General features: G+C 32.7%; 1 protein-coding gene across 2 annotated transcripts in view; it reads left to right on the forward strand.

The window, feature by feature from the left end:
* The window catches only part of CNBD1 (cyclic nucleotide binding domain containing 1), a 541,331-nt gene that overhangs the window by 215,645 nt on the left and 307,001 nt on the right, over nt 1–18,685 (forward strand). The window lies entirely within an intron of this gene.

The following is an 18,685-nucleotide window of genomic DNA, read 5'->3' on the forward strand; positions in this document are numbered from 1 at the left end:
AGGGCCGCCACAAACATTTTTGCACATGTTGGTCCCTATCCCTTCTTTGTGATCTCTTTGGGATGTAAGCTCAGTAGAAACACTGCTGGATCAAAGGGTATGTGCATTTTGAAAGCCCTTTTGCCTCCCATATTTTTGCCAAGAAAATCCCAAATGGATTCAACAAGAGTTATACAAAATTGAAACAACTAAACGCAGGGTGTTGGTATGAGAATATTAAAAAAAAAATGGACTCAAAAGAACTAATGAAGAAAGAATTTTTAGTTGTTGACTTGGAATCAGGTGACAGGAAACAAATCTGTCTCCTAGGTAGCTAGGAGAATCATGTTAATATACAAATTGATAGGTTGAGTGGTTATATAGTTAAGAACTGAATGGAAAAGGAATGAGTCAACTTACCTATTTATCCACCTTATTCTGGGTAGATTAGTTTGTATGTTGAACTATTAATTTAAGCATTATTAAATCGCACTCTCTTGGAAAAAGTGATGCAGTACTCTATGTCCAAAACAAGATTAGGCTTGGGTAGCTAGGAAAATCACATTAATATGGTACAAATTGATAGTCAGGTTGAATGGTTGTATAGTTAAAAACTGAATGGAAAAGGAATGAGTCAACTTGCCTATTTATCCACCTTATTCTAGTAGATTAGTTTGTATGTTGAACTATTAATTTGAGCATTATTAAATCACACTCTCTTGGAAGGAGTGATGCAATGTTCTATGTCCAAAACAAGATTAAGCTTGAGTCAAAATCAGAAAGCATTTAACATTTCCATATAAATTTTTGGAGCCTTTAAGAAATTATGGAATGGTGGGGAGGGACTTGGTTAAACAAGACTGAATAATCGTAATTGCTTCCATTATGTTGAGTACATAAAGTAACTGATTTTTGGTTCATTGTTTTATATATTGTTGTTACATATTAACAAAAAGTATAATTCATTTGTATGAACTACTATTTTGTATATTATTTATCACTATACATAATTTGCATAATGTTTTCCTCTGCTTCATTTTTATTCTATTAATCCTAGATTCCATCCAAGCTTATAGCCTGGATATGAGCTCCCTCAGCCTCTTCTTTCCCCTCATTGGAAGACTGGAGGATAAAGTATTACTCTCCTCCCAGATCCTTTTTTAATAGAGGGCAGAAATTCGATGCCTAACTCATTCCACTTTGCATTTACAGCTCTCTGCCTGTTTACATCTTTATGGAACAACATATTCCATATTGGCTATCCCCTCGTTCCACTTCCATACTTTCCACCTTACTTTTATGTGTTGTCTTTTCCAAGTAGATTGAAAGGTCCTTAAAGGCAGGTACTTTCTTTTTCTTACCTGTATCCCCAGCATTTAGCATACTGTTGGAACAAGGTGATATTGTTGTTTAGTTCCTTGGTTGTGTCAAATTCTTCATGAGTTAATGTACCAGAGTTTAATGGTTTTTTTTTTTTTTTCTTTTTTTTGCAAAGATTCTTGAATGGTTTGTCATTTCTTTTTCTAGTAGATCAAGGTAAATAGAAATTAAGTGATTTAATCAAGGTCATGCAGCTAGTAAGTGTCTGAGGCTGGATTTGAATTCAGGTCTTTTTGACTGAGGACTTAGCTCTCTATCCACTGAGCCACCTAATAGTGTTATTGCCGTTCAGTCATTAGTTGTGAATGCCTTTATATGATCCCTTGGACTTTTGCCTATGGAATTTTCTTGGCAAAGATACTGTTTGCCAAAGATATGGTTCACCATTTCTTTCTCCAGTTCTTTTAAGATAAAGAACTGAGGCAAACAGGAGTCATACAGCAATTATAAGCTTGCCTAGGATCACAGAGCGAATAAGTATGAGGCTGGATTTGAACTCAGATATTTCTTACTCCCTACCTGGTGCTCTCTCCTCTGTGCCATTTAGTTGCCTCAAGCTACCTAGTAATAGTAGGTACTTCATAAATGCTTATTGTTTAATAAATGTTTTGGAATTGAATTGACTTAAATTGCTCTATATCAAACATTTAAATATTTCTTTAGATTAGATATATAACACACAGATAATTGGAGCACTCTTGAAAATCAGAAATATTGATTGATGCTTAAATCTTTCAAATGAAATCACTTTTTCAAGGTGATATCCTCAAAGCACTATGTTCAAGACAGGCACATCAAAAGCAAAATTTGGAAGGTTGAACAATTTAGGACTCTCTTGTAGTTGACACTGTGCCATAACGTTACTAAATGCTGACCAAATGCTAAAGATGAATTAAAAGAAATAGACAGCATTGTTCCTGTCTTTTAGAAATGTATGCTTTTGGACAATTGGTAGATAGTCTCTATGGGAATGTTTGCTCTCTATATTGAGACAAAGTAAAAACATGTATTTGCTTATATTTGAGCTGTTTTTACCCAAGCAGATCTTATGCAGGCTATTTAAGTGTTTGGTTCCTAAACTGAAAATGATCATATGAGATCTAGATGCTCTCTCATAGGAAGCCATCACTGCTTAGCACCTCCATTTCTATTGGGATATTGTGGAAAGAGAAAATCCTAAAACCTATAAAGAGTTGTGAATGCTATGACACTGAAAACGAAATAATTGAATTCACAAAACTGTGCTAGGTACATACTACTACATCTGTGAGCTGCTTTTCTGGCCTGGACTGGATCTGAGATTTCATTGATAAAGAGAATTCTTGAATCAGGAAACTCTATTGTTACTGTTTGGTACCTCATTTGAAACAGCCTGAGCTTTGCTTGGGGTCTTGAATAGTTATGTTAGAGCTAGAGCATGAATCCAGGTCTACCTTTTCTATCCTCTATGCCATGATACCATTGGATGTACAAAGGAACAAAATGAAATAAGGGCTACAGGAGAGAATATAGTAGAAAATCCTTAGTGACACAAGTAAATGTTTGAGTAAATATATAAGTAAATATGTAATATATTAAAGCAATTAAAGAGGTAAACACCACCAAATTGGGAGCAGGGATCAAGAAAGGCTTGTAGCACCTAATCACTAAAAGAATGGTGAAGATTCTATAGATGGTCATGTAAATATAATTTTATTATGTGCAAGTGTGTTTATTTAAATTAATCTTTTTGATATATTCTATTGTTAGTTTCCCTATATTCCTTCCTCCAAGAAAATCCCTTTATAACCAAAAAAAGTAAAAAAAAAAAACCTAGTAGTTCACAAGAATGAAATAAATTAAAAAACATCCAACATTTTATGCTCTGTTTACTGTAGCCAGTCTCTTATCTCTGTAAATAAAAACACAGAGATGGCTTCTCAACTTTTTTGTTTGGGGACATGCTTGGTTACTGTAATTTCATAGAATTCAGCTTTAAAATAAAATTTTATTGATATCTTCTTTTTAATAACATCAAAATATCAGCCCCTGATATCAGCCTCTTATAGAGTTAACCCATAAAACAAATATGATTTTTAAGGAAAAAATGGAAAAAAGAGAGAATTCAATAAATTAATCAATACACTGAAAAAATCTCTGAAAATATGTGTGATATGCTATATCTTCACAAAGGGACAAAGGTGTAAGATAGGGGAAGGTGGTGGTTTTTCATATCTTTTCTTTGGAACCATGCAGATTGTGATTTAGCAGCATTCGTTTTTGATGGTTTTCTAGTTGTTTTTCTTTTTCTTTTTTTTTTAATCATTGTAGTCATTGTGTATATCATTTCCTTGTTCCAGCTTACTTAATTCTCTCTGCTATATTTCATGCTTTTCCAAATTGCCTATATTTGTTTTTCTCACAGCACAGTAATATTCATGTGCAATTCATGCACAATTTGTTTAGCCATTCCCTAGTTGATAAATATCTATGTTATAATTCGTTATCAAATAAAATGCTGGACAAGCATATCTAGGGACTGCTTTCCTATCAATAGTCTCCTTGGGAAAAAATTTAGTAGTAGTAGAATGTGCGTTAAATGTAAATTGGGGGATGGGAAGGTTAGACCATTTTTTTAATCTAATGTCAAATTGCTTCCCAAAAGGATTGTACTAATCTATAGCTCCACCAACCATGCATGAGTGAGTCTATCTTCTTCTAACTCCATTTACACCAATAAATTGATTACTTCATTTAAAAATTTGAAATCTCATGTTGCTTTGTATTGATTTTCTTTTATTACTAGTGCAGTGAAGCATTTTGTCATATGGTTGCAATTTTTCTTTTGAGGTTACAATTTTTCTTTTGAAAACAAATTGTTTATATCCTGCACAACTTGTGAGGAATAGCTTTTAGTTTTGATTGTTTTATTGTTTTTTTTTTTTAATTTGAATCATTGCAGTTCTTACATATATCGTTTAGCTGATTTATATTGTTCACTGTGAACCAGAAATTCATGTAAGTTGCATCATATTGAATTAGATGAGGTGAGATTGTTCAAGACAGTTGTGAAAATCAAGTAAGGCTTCATCTACTTCAGAATTTGAGTAGGCCTGAAAGTCTTTGAGCATTGATTCAAGGGCATACTTAAGTCCCTTTCCTGCTATATTCCCATGACATCATTTTCTCCCTATTTCAGTCAAATATGGGCAACTATGTACTTATTGATCAAGTTCAATTTCTTGGGTAGTTCCTGCATTTAGAATATAAGACCTTCAGCCAATGAGGATGAGGGTCAGTGATGGGAGGCCTATTTGCATTAGGGATTTAAGTGTCAAACCTGTCCTAAAAGGTGCCTTCTCCCTTCAATTGCCTGTGATGGGTGGAATGCCTGATTCCTCCTAGAGCGTACAATAAACTTTTGTTTTGCTCCTAGCGATCTCTCCAGCTTTTTATTAAATGGTGACCCCTCATCATTTCTGAGCCACACAGTATGTTCCTCCATTTTTGTAATCATTGTTGGATATAACTTAATAGTTTTCTGTTAAATTCATCTGATAGCTTTTAGCCATTACTCAATTGGTATTCATCTACTTTATTTCTAGTTGTTTGTTCTTTGAAAAAATGTTGCTATAAGTATTTTTTTATGTATACAGAACTTTTTTGTTTGTTTTTGTTTTTGACTTGTTTTGTTATTGCTTTCCTTGGAATTAATGCTAAAGGGTAAGGAATTTTAATCACTTTCTTAGCCTAACTTTTGGACCAATTCAGAACTCCAAAATATTCCTCTCATTCCAAAATCCCTCTTATCTTTTGTCATTGTTTTGTTTTTCAGTCCTTTATTTCTGTCTCTTTGTGATTCTATTTGGGGTTTTCAGGGGCAAAGATACTGTTGTGGCTTGTCATTTCCTTCTCCAGTTCATTTAAAGATGAGTACACTGAGACAAAGAGGGTTAAGTGACTTGCCCAATATAACACGATTAGTGTCTGAGGCCAGATTTGGACCCAGGTCTTCCTGACTCCAGGATACTGGAGTCATCTATCTGTCCTATCTTTTGTCATCACAAAATACATTTAAAATATAAAATATTCTGTTGGGAAAATTTGTAATCATTAAGTTAAATTGAACTTACTCTTAGTAAGATCGAATACATTCCTTTATTCTTGATGATTTCCTATTCCTTGCCTGGGCTATAATAGTTGTTTTGAAAAATCAAGTTAAGGACCAAAATTAGGAACCTCTAATATAGGAAAGGGATTGAAGTCAGTTTGGGATAAAGATTTAGAAATCTTGACTCATAGCATTGAAAATAAATAAAAATCATAAATTAGGTATATCCTTTTTCAATGGTTTAGCTTTAAAATATAATTTTAAAATATTTCCCAATGAATTACCATCAAAAATTTGTCAATAGAAGGCCAAACCTTATGCATTGTAGCACTTTTATTATATGTTCATACTCTGTCTTCATATATATACTTATGTGTGTGTGTACCTCATGTAATTGATGAGAATTATTAGATAATATAAATTCCAGTGTTATTTTGTTGTTGTTTTGAAATAGAAAAGGAGAGATGTAATGAGAGGTTTTTTTTGGCTGTATTTTATGCTATCATTAAAAATCATGCTAATTAATTTATTAATTCTTTTAAATAAGCTTTATCAGTTAGATTTCAACTAGCATCTTTGTTGTTGTTTGTCCTTCAATCTTGAAGAGGACTATGACATTAGGGAGCAGATGCCATCACATGCAAGTGAGTTGGATCTAAGTGAGGGAAGGCTGGACAAGGTCACCTGCCTCACTTTCCCCTGCAGAGACATTTGATCCAGAGGCAAAGATAGAGATGAAGATAACTGAGATGGCCCTAGATGAAATGGGAGACTGGCTTTTTTAAGCTAAGGTCTTTCAAAAATCACAGTTTGACTGAAGCCATATCCATTCAATGTTTAAGACTAAGTAGCCATTGAGAAAAAGAACCTCCTCTTTCACTTAGTTCCCCCCCCCAAAAAAAAAATCTAAATAAATAAATGAATGAATCTGGGAGGGGAAGACCCTCAGAGTTTCTGGCTAAAGCAGAAAAAATTGCTATTTACATTCAATTTGAGTCAGTCAGGATGAAAACAATGACCAAATTGGTTACTATATGTTAAAGAAAGCCCAAACAAAAGATTTATTTAGTGAGGCAATTAGAATGTCATTTTTTTAAACATATGTTTATTGGAACATTTTATTTAAAATGGAAACAATAAATATACATATGAAATTACTATTGAGGAAAAAAGACATAAAGAAACAACATTTTTGCATTTATCAAAATATATTAAGCAGCTGTAATAAAATAATTTTTATAATTTGATCACTGTTGTTCTGTAAAATTAAAACAGTGGAAATCTTTTTGTAATAGATTTCAAAAGATCTCTTTCCTGTTTCCTTTAATAAGTTTCATGGTATAAGTACCTAATTGCGTATTCAGTATACTCTGGCTTACTTGGATTTTGTGGTATCTCATTGTTCTGTAATAGTAAGTCAAATATCAAAGGATTTTCTCCAAACAAGCTAAGCCTTATATGCAGTTTCTGAAAATTGTTAAGTACAATTTTAGTCTACAAAGTGTATATTGATCAGACTCTAATTTTACACCTCCTGGCTGGATCCAAATTCTGTTGTTTTTTCTATTTCTTACTCCTTTGGAATAGGCTCTTCAGTCACTTCCAGACAGCACTGTTATATCATTGAATTTTTAACATTATAGTATACATAGATTATTGGCTTATTGCTAAGGTGGTGCAGTAGATAGAGCACTGGGCTGGGAGGCTAGTGGCAGGACATTGTTCTCAGAAAGGAATCAAGAAACTAGCCAGCACTAATTTGGATTCCAGTTCATGAATCTTCTGGTGATTTACTAACATAGGGCTAGGCCTTAATTAATTGCCTTCTTCCTCTCCCTCCCTCCATGTGAAAACTTAATGGGACCCCATCTTCTAGCTCACACATAAAACATACTACACTAACTTTTAATGGAAGCCATATAAGTCTATGAGCTGGAGGTATAGACTTAAAATAAAATAACCCGAATGCTATGGCTGTTGTACAGTCATTCAGTCTTGTCTGATTGTTCATGACTCTCTGGGCCATAACATGCTTTACAATCCAAGGGGTATTCTTGGTAAATATACTGGCTTTCCATTCCCTTCTCCAATGTATTAGGGTATACTTGCATGACTTGCCCAGGATGACATAGCAAGGTCCAGTGTACCACCTAACTGCAGTTATAGTGGGTTTGCTAAATGTTCTATTTGTATAAATGGGAAATAATTAGTTAATGATAACAAGAAATGTGAGGTATTCCTAGGCTGTTTTTATAGTCATTGATTCAGCAGCCCTCAGCAATATAACATACGACATGATATCTGATTAGCAGAGACTCAGAGAGGTGATAGATTCTGAAGGTTTGGTCTACTAGCCTGTTCCCTGCCTTGACTGCTCAGATGGAAGAAGGGCTTCTTGTGGAGATCTTGGCCCTGCTTCCACTGAACATAAGAGAATGGGGTTGGTAGCTAGTTACCCTGAAGTCACAAAGAGAAGGGATGGTCAGAGGTTGGCTTTTAGGACTGGTTGTCAAGATTAACGGGTCAAATCAACAAATTAACAAGCATTTATTACCTACTTGCTAGGTACCAGCCACTGATTAGGAATAAAGCTGGTTAAGCTAAGAAAGGTTTTGAAGAAACATTATACATTACACAAAAGTATAGATAAATCCATGTTAATTTTTTTTCTTCCATTCCCTGTGAAATTCTATGATTTTTAAGTCTGCATCTTATTGTTGGTGGCAGTGTAGTTTTATATTTGCCAAATATATGGAGTGACAAGAATACTCCAAGATTCTTGTAGTATGTATCTTTGACATTTAGTTGTATAACCATGGGTAAGTAACAATCTATTTGAGCCTCAATTGCCCCATTGGTAAAAGTAGAATAATAATGTTTCTACTACCTATATGTAGTAGATTTTTTATTAAAGATTTACTCAAGATTTTTACTAAAGATTCTTTACTAAAATTGGAACCCTCTATGCATGTTTCTCTATTATTATTTTATTTTAGTTTCCTTTTTGCCTTTTGCGAGTAGGACGGTACTTATTTTCATGACTCAGTTCAAGCATAGTGAATTAAGATATTTGGAACATTATGATAATTTAATCATGAAGGTAAATTACTTGTATGCTATAGCCAATCTCCAGTGTTAGAGTTCATTTACATTTGGCAGTCACAGATGTTATTTTGAATTATACATGAAATCAGTGTTAACATGCAATTAATGGGGATGACACTGCATTATTTTAGATTACATTTCTGCACATGGAAAATAACAATAAATGTAGACCTTAAGACCAAGAAGGATTCTATGTTCATTTGAACAACTTTGCATTACAGAAATCAGTATAAAAAACACTGGAGTCTATTTTGAAGGAGTGAAAGAACATAATATATTGATATTCCTCTAATCCATATGCAATTGATTAGGTTAAAAAAACAATTAGAATAGCAATAAAAGATGTTGAAGAATCTTTGACACTGGACATTTTAAGTATTAGTAGAAAAACCTGTTTCAGATGATTTGGATTCATACAAACCTCCTTACATCCTTATACTTTTAGTATATTTTTATTATGCCAATTGGTTTCATTTGAAAATCTTTAAATCTCTTCCAAGTTTTTCCTTTAAAACAAACACATAAACGTACAAAATTAATGCTTTGCAAGTTTTTACTCAGGAAAAGGGAAAGGGGAGAATAAATAAATTTTACTTAAAGTTCAAGTTCTCACTGAATAGCAAAAATTGGAACTCAGGGTCTGGAGACTTAATGCATATACAAACTTGCAAATCCATTTTTTCCTTTCTCTGGACTCTTAATAATTCCAAGCTACATGGGAAGAATTGTTCCATTTTTTTCTTTCATTCTTCAGTTGTAGAAATAAAATTTTAGAGTCAGATGGGAAGTTAATAGGAATCTATTTCAACAGTGTCTGCTATGTGTCCAATACTATAGAAGGTATTGTAAAGAATAAAATATTAGTAACTACTATCATCACCAACTATTGAGGTGTTTATGATCTAAGAGGGGGTAAAAGGATTTTGGGGTATATGAAATAACTGGAAAAAATTTCAATGGAAATCACAAGCCAGTATTAATGTAGGCTTTGGAAGTAAATGTACGGACTACATTAGAAAAAAGGAAAATCCTTGTAGATTAAGACTAATTTAAAGGCTTAGTAAAAAGTTTGGAGTTAAGATAAATCTAGAAAGAAGAAAGTAAAGTTTGAATTAATCCTACAGAAAACAAGAGAGACTGATTCTGCTTCTTTTTGGAAGTATGAGTTCTCTGACTCCATCTTCTTTTAGCATTATTATTTCCCAGTTGTAGAGTCAGTATGGATTGATTATACCTCACTTTCTCCTGTGAACTAAAATCAAACTACTTATTTCAACTCAAATAAATATAAATTTTTTACTTCTAAAGAAACACATTAACACTTTTAGGTAATTGAGATACCATTTGGTGCTGGAAATGATAATTTGCAAAGTGTATCATCTTGCCCTGCATGAGTTGATATATCCCTGAAGGTGACTTGGTACCTGCAGATGAATGTGTAACCAGTAGCAAATAATTGTAAGAACTTTTATCTCATAGATGTACATCATGTAAGTCATTAAAAATAAAAGAAAGCCTATAGGTTTTAGATGAGCAAGCTAATTTGTTAATATTTAGGATGTAGAATGATGTATTGAAATATTGATGGGATTGAAGTAGTGGTATGGAATGAGAAAGTCTAGCAGAGATGTGGGGATTTTTATCTGGGGAGAGCAGGCATCTCTTATTAAAATTTTTCACATTCAATTTTTCAAAATTGCAGTAATATATCAAGTTTCCTCTTAGAAGTATTATAAAATGCAAGGATTCAGCCAATTTATCTGTCAGGATACACATAGCATGCAGTAACGCAATCTTTCACAGGGGGAAAAAATAATATCACAGTATGAAATGGCAAGAAGTTCTACTGTTAACATAACTCATGGAAGTATGGGAGGTAGGCAGAACTGTGATCAAGAAAGAGGAAATATTCATCAATAGGAGAACATTCTTTGAGCCTAGCATTTCTCTCTTCATTATTTAAATTGTATTAAGTTGCACTTGGGACCTGCCTAAATCTTATGCTACTTTTCTTAAAATATTGAAAGAATGTTGCTTTTTTTGTCATTCCAATAAAAAGTCATCTTTTAAAGTCTTTGATTTGAGAAACCATGGCAAGTTCTTTGTAGATATTAGAGAAAATGCTTTACCATCCTATTTGTTTCATCATATATAAAATAAGGGGATTAGACCAATTGATTCCTAACATCCTTTATAATTCTAATCCTGATGAATTATGAACATATTTTACTGTGCTATAATTACCTCCCCTATAAATAGAGAAAAAAAGTTGAAATAAAATATAATTAGATCTTTTAATGAAATTAGTTTTTTTTTTTAATGTGTCTGTTATAGTTAAAGTTATGTGATATAAGGGAAAATAAATTCAGTAGCTGGCTTTTTATAAAAATGATAGTCATTTGTACTTAATTAATTAACTATGTAAATTTAAATTTCCATATTATACAGTATAGTACTGTATAGACTTTAGGTGTTAAAAAAAACAAACAAACAAAGTTTAGAAATACCAAAGCATGTGTGTATGTTAATGTATGTACATGTCAAATATGCACATGCATATGTGCAAATATAAATACACATGCATGCATATAATTAATACATACGTATTAATGTATATGTACATATTTACAGTTATATGTATTTTGCATATGTATATATGTATATGTGTGTCTATTCATATATAACCACATATATGTATGACATATTTCAATATAATAGGATGTTTGAAAACACAGTTGCATAATACTATAGAATAGATGGGAGTTTTTCATAATCTTTACTAAAAATATTTGTGGTCCTGAATCTTAGTGAAATAGTGGATTTTTCTTGTGTCCCATGAATTTAACTTTATGATTGATATATAAAATTACTTGAAAGATTTCATTGTAGTTTATTTGAAAATGTTTTTAAGTGTATTTTGTACTGTGGTACATTTGTAATATCTTGCAGTATTATTAATCATAGATTAAGAATTGAGAGGAATATTTGAGATTATCCCTTAAAATACCCTCATTATCCAGATGAGCAAACTGTGTCACTCTAGAAAGTGGTTTTTCCAAGGCCATACAGTAAGACGTAGCTAAGCCGGGATGTCATTCCATGTTTCCTAATACCTCATCAGCAAAGTTGTGCTTGTAGAAGGCCTCAGAACCAGCTAAATATAATTAAAAAAAAACCAAAAAAGAAGTTAAAGAAGTGAATAGAATATTAGAAAAGTTAGATATGATAGGTTTCTGGGGAAAGCTGAATAGATTGAAAGGATATATTTTTTTTCTCAATGGTACATGACAACTATATGAAACTTGATTGTTTTAGGGCATAAAACTTCATAATCCAAGGCAGAAATAGTAAATGCATCATTTTTATTGTCATGAAATAAAAATTACATTAGAGTCATGGAAAAATAGATTAAAAATTAATTTGAAATTAATAATCTAATCCTAAAGAATGAATGAGTGAAACAACAAAGCATTGAAATGATAATTTCTTCAAAGAGATGATAATAATGAGATAACACAGTAAAATTTATGGTATGCAACCAAAGCAGTTCTTAGGAGGAATTTTATATCTCTAAATGTTTACATGAATAAAATAGAAAAAGAACATATCAATGAATTGGGCATGCAATTGAAAAAAATGGAAAAAGAACAACAAATTGGAATAGGTTGGGATCACGGGACAAAACAGTCAATAACTATAGCAATCTAGTATTTGACAAACTGAAAGACCCCAGATTTTGGGATAAGAACACTATTTGACAAAAACTTCTGGGAAAATTGGAATCTAGTATGAAAGAAACTAGCATTGACCCACACCTACCATCTTATACCAAGATAAAATCAAAATGGGTTCATGATTTAGGCATAAAGAGTGATATTATAAACAAATTAGAAGAACATGGAATAATTTATCTCTCAGATCTATGGAGAAGGAAGGAATTTGTATCCAAAGAAGAACTGGAACTCATAATTGAATACCAAATAGATAATTTTGATTATATTAAGTTTAAAAGTTATTGTGCAAACAAACTTGATGCAGACAAAATCAGACAGGAAGTAATACATTGGGAAAACAGTTTTACATTTAAGAGTTCTGATAAAGACCTTATTTCTAAAATATACAGAGAGTTAATTCAAATGTGTAAGAATTCAAGCCATTCTCTAATTGATAAATGGTTAAAGGAGATGAGCAGTAAAACCATTTCTAATCATATGAAAAGGTGCTCTAAATCATTATTGATCAGAGAAATGCAAATTAAGACAACTCTGAGATACCACTACACACCTCTCAGATTGGCTTAGATGACAGGAAAAGATAATGATGAATGTTGGAGGGGATGTGTTAAAACTGGGACACTGATACATTGTTGGTGGAACTGTGAATGGATCCAACCATTCTGGAGAGCAATTTAGAATTATGCCCAAAAAGTTATCAAACTGTGCATACCCATTGATCCAAGCAGTGTTTCTACTGTGCCTATATCCCAAAGAGATAGCTGTATGGAACAGTGGATAGAGCATGATCCTGGACTCAGGAGGACCTGTGTTCAAATTCAGCCTCAGACAATCAGCTGTCTGATTCTGGACTAGTCACTTAACCCAGATTGCCTCTTATCTCCCTGTCATGGGCCAAAACTTGAAACAAGATGCTGTTAGTGGAATTGATAGAGACAGTAGTTATCTAATTTAGCATGGTTCTTAACAGTTCTCTAGTTCAGTACATTTACTTAGTACTTACTATAGTTCTGCAAGATTCACACCTTTAAGAGAGCATATATAAGCTAGGAGTCTCAACCAGGATTCAGTGGGAGAGAACGAGGGAAGACCAGAGAAGTGGTGGCAGGCTGTCCCCCTTCACTTCTCCACTGAAACCAAGTTCTGGAAGAACTCCAGAAAAACTTAGCTGAGCCCCAAGTGAAGGAGACAAGACTTTGAAAGAGACAATAAAGGATTTGGTCTTTAATCCCTGGCTGCACTTGTGGTGATTACTGAACTGAAAGGAAGACTGCCTCCAGGGATCCCAAGAAACCTGCTCCAAGAGAATATTACATCTACCTCCCCCCAAAACAGAACAATCAAAGTCTTACAGGAGATGAGATATAGGAAGCTGTCAAGGCTTTATGTAGTTGAATTGGCTTTATCAAAGAGAATGATTACCTCCCTCAGAGATTAAAAGAAAGAGAAGAAAATGGAGAATGATGAGGAAGAAATTTGATGCATTAGGGAGAAGAGGGCACATAATAAATTGGCTTCATTTTATTGGTAAATTATGAGTGAAATTTTTGCTGAATAGAATGAAGGGGGAGGAAGTGGTGATGATAGTTTGGAGTAAAAAGAAAATGTAGGGAGGAATGTGATCATCAAACATGGAGGAATAGAAGAATCTATTCAGCAGTGAATATCCATTTGAGATTATATGACAAACATATGAACCTTATCAGTATTATTAGATGAATTTCTCTTTGGTGTATGAATACAGATATGATTGAACTTTTTGATTAATAAAGGAATTTTAGATTTAAGCCCAGAACCTAGTTATTCAAATTTTTATAATATTCTAGTCTTAATTATCTTGTTTCCACATCCATATAAAGAAGTAGACAAAAAAAAAAAAAAAAAAAAAAAAGCTGCCACTGAAATATATACTGATGGGAGTGAGGAGTTTTGATTTTTAGCCTTAATAGCCAAGAAGAGAATGGGGGCAGGGAGAGAACAACCAAAACCATGAAAAGAAAATCTTAGAGCACAAATGAATCAAACTGCATTCTTAATCAGTGGAAACTATTCATGGGAGAAGGAACTAGCTGTACATACCTAAGCAGGGAATCAAGTATATGAAAATTTAGATTGTCATGATAGAGAGCCATCAAAAAGACACTTAATTATTATGTTCAGTGTATTCTAAGAAATCAGGAAATTATTTCATTGTGTAAAGGATTCCTTCCAAAATTGCTAAAATATAGGTGTGTTTTGATTAAAGGGTCAAACCTTTATCTACTGGGAAATTTGACTATCTAGAATGATTTTATTTCACAATAATTCTGAATACTTAGAGCCCCATGTCTATATATCAAGAATACATAATTCAAGAGAACTAAAGGCTCTAGACATGGTGAGCATTGAATAATATTAAAAACTGAGCTTAATTATATTTGAGCAGACAGTAAATGCCCTGAAATACATGCTGAAATCATTTGAGAGTAAGCAGACTGCAATCAGTTAGATAATCCATTAGTTAATGTCAAAGTGGGGATTTAGGTGAGTCAATTAGGTGGCACAAAGTGGACAGACTAGTGGATATAGAATTAGGAAAATTTAAGATCAAATCTAGTCTCGAACACTCACTGGCTTCATGATCCTGAAGAAATCACTTATCCTCTACCTCAGTTTTCTCTTTTCTAAATTGAGAATTGAGAATCTACCCTGAGTTATTGTGAAGATAAAATTAGGTACCATTTGTAAAGTGTATTGCAAACTTTGAAGTTCCATGTAAATATTAGCTATTATTATAAAACCCTAAATTACAAAGACAAAATGAAAAGAAAGAATTTAGTCTTATTATAGCAAATTCATTTTGATCTGCCTCACCAAATGTTGACTTCTCCATATGGGACATGTACAAAATTTACCTATTTTTAGGGAAATTGAAATTTAGAAAACTATCCCAAAAAGTATATCAACTGATCCAGTCTAAAAATGTTTAATTTCCTTGATAAATGAAGTGGTTAGTAAGATCTTATTTGCAAAATGTTAGAGAGAATAACTACATGAACATCTCACCAAACAGTTTAAAGTAGTTGAAAAGAAAGTAAACATGTCTCTAGTAATCAGGGAATCCCATCTATCCCAGAACATCCCACAGATGTTTTTAAATAAAGTTCAAAAGGGGATAAAATTAGAAATATCTCCTGAAGTTTTAATAGAGGTCTACTTTAATCATAACAGTGACAATAATGAAACCATCATATTATTGTGACCTTGGGAACATCATTTAATGTCTTGTTGCTTCAATCTAGTCTCTAAGGTTGTTATCGAACAGTTGTGCTTTATTGGTAGAGGTTGACTTACCAGATGCTCTCTACAATAATAAATATTCAGTTCTTGCAAAACACAAAGGCTCAGAGAGTTACTACTACTTATTGCCTATTTCCTGAATTAGGGGGAAGAGGGAGAGATGCATTGAGGCCACTAAGAAGTGATAAATTTAAGTTTGCGCTCTTACTACTTCCTATCTTTGATATCTGTCTATGAGATAGTTCAAGTTGAGGTTTAAAGCAGATGGAATGGTACAGCTTCTCAGTTTCAATGATTTAAATAGACTTGTGCTTTTATTTATTAGAGTGGGAAACATTGGGATCGATAGGGACAGACATCAGTAATTTTTGGTTTCTTTTTCTTTTGTCCATTTAAGCCCTGATATCAGTATGTTATCAATCTTCCCAAGGCTTACTAAACTTAATTATTTGTTACATTAAATCATATGTTCTTTCCAAACAGTAGTTTTCCATACATTTTTGCTTCTCACTTAATTTCTTGTAAGTTTGAGATAATTATCAATTCCCAATAGACTTAACTTTAGTTTATATCTAAGACTCTTTAAGGACTAGTGCATTAGAATTTTTGCTATTGAGTCACATCAGTGAGTCTTCAGAAACATTATTCCTTATTTGTGATATCTGTGTCACAGTCCTGGATGGCATTCTTAAGATAGTGCTAGTAGTACTAGCATACCAGGCCTTCTAGTCACAGTGAAATAGAGACCCTACTCCCAGTTCCAGGACAGAACAGAGTGCTGTGGTCTCTCACGAGAACAGGACAGGAGAATAGTAACTACACCTCTCCTTACATCATACCACTTTAAAAGAACTAAAAACTTACAGTTCTCTAAAAGTTACTCTGAAAACTGCATCACAAAATCCCTAAATGCCTCACCATGGAAGCAGTTTCCTACTAAAACAAAGAGGTAAAAGTCAAGAAATAGTCTGGGGAAAATGAACAAGCAACAGGAAAAAAATTCTTAGGATAGAAAGTAACTGTGGTGACAAAGAAGATCAAAACACACATTCACAACATGAAAACAAATTCAAAATTCCTACATCCAATGCCTCCAAGAAATATGTGACTTGGATTCAAGCCATGGAAGAGATTAAAAGGCATTTTAAAAATCAAGTAAAAGAGTTAGAAAAAATTATAATGGTAGAGAAAAATCTCAAAAGAATAGGTAAGTGTTTTAATAAAATTTTGAAAAATTAGTTAATAGCTTCCTGAAGGAGATACAATAAAATTGAAGAAAATAAGACTTTAAAAGCAGACTAGGCTAAATGGTATAAGAAGTACAAAAAGCCAATGGGGAGAAGAATGCCTTAGAAAGTGGAACTGTCCAAGTGGGAAAAGAAACACTAAAATTCACTGAAGACCAAAAAATGTCTAAAAAAATATAACTGACTAAATGGAAAATGTCACAAAAACTAATTGAAGAAAATAATTCCTTAAAACTGAGATTCCTTAGAATTGAACAAATGGAAGTTAACAACTTTAAGAAAAGTCAAGAAACAATAAATCGAAACTGAAAGAATAAAAAGTAGAAGACAATATAAAATAACTCTATGCAAAAAGAAAACTGACCTGGAGAATAGATATCTTAAAACCCTGATTAAAAAAAAGAGCCTAGACATCATCTTTCAAGAAGTTGTCAAGGAAAGCTGTTTTGATATTTTAAAACCAGAGGGCAAAATAGAAATATAAAGAATCTACCAACTTCTTTCTGAAAAAGATACCAAAATGAAAACCCCCAGGAATATTATAGCCAAATTTCAGAACTCCCAGGTCAAGAAGAAAATATTGTAAGCATCCAGAAAGAAATAATTCATGTATAGTGGAGCCACAGTCAGGATAACAATATTTAGCAGGTTTTACATTAAAGGATTGGAAGTCTTGTAATATGATAGAGCTAGGATCATAACCAAGAATCATCTACCCAGCAAAACTGAGTATAATCCTTCAGGAGAAAAATGGAAATTCAATGAAATAAAGAATTTTCAAGCATTCTTCATGGAAAGAAATATAAAATTTGACTTTCAAATATAAGACTCAAGAGAAGCAAACATAGGTAAACAGGAAAGGGAACTCATAAGGTTGAGAAGATGACACTTAAAACTCATAAGAAGTTTTTCATTATTAGGACAGAAGAAATATATTTAGAGAGAGGGCAAAAGTGTGAGTTGAATATGAAAGAATACAATCTTAAAAATCAAAATAAAGTGTGAGAGAGGAATGTAGGGGAATAAAGGTAAAGAGAGAGGTAGAATAGTGTAAATTATTTGCCAAAGAAGAGGCAAGAACAAGTTTTTATAGGGGAAGGGAAAGGTAAGAAAGGAAAAGGAGTGAGTTGTTCTGAACTTCATTTATTTAATAGTTTTTGTCATGAACATAAAGCTTATCAAAAAGTATTTAACCTACCAGAACTAACCTTAAGAAATATTACTCTCATACTCTTATCAGACTTGGCTCACAGAAGAATGACATATACTCAATTGGATATAGAAATTTATTTTACTCTCTAGGAAAGAAGGAGAGAATGGAAAAGAAGAAAAGATAGAAGAGAAGACTATGAATGATTCATCTATTTTCAGCAGTACAGTGATCTAAGATAACTCTGAAGAACTTATGGGAAAAATGTTTTCTATGCCCAAAGAAAGAATGGATGGTATTTGGATTCAGATTGAAGCATACTCTCTAAAACAAACAAACAAACAATGAAAAAAGCCTTCCTTTACTTTTCTTGGCATTTGGTTGTTTGTTTTTGGTCTATGTTTTCTTTCACAAAAACAACTATGGAAATATTTTGCATTATTACACTTGTATAAACTACATTGAATTTCTTGCCTTAATGGATGTGAGGACAGCGAAAGGGAGATAATTTGGTACTTAAAGCTTTAAAAACACATGTTAAAATTGTTTGTATATGTAGCTGGGAAAAAATACAATGCTAAATAAATAAAAAATATGCTTTTGTGATCTTTCTACCTTCCAGCATGCTTTAGAGCATTTTCTCAGTTTATAGCTATCTAGTCAGCTTCTGCTTAGTCACACCTTAAAAACAAGTGTTAATTATGTACTTCATACATCTTCA

Source organism: Sarcophilus harrisii, chromosome 1 (genome assembly GCF_902635505.1).
Source record: "Sarcophilus harrisii chromosome 1, mSarHar1.11, whole genome shotgun sequence".
NCBI classification, from domain to species: Eukaryota; Metazoa; Chordata; class Mammalia; order Dasyuromorphia; family Dasyuridae; genus Sarcophilus; species Sarcophilus harrisii.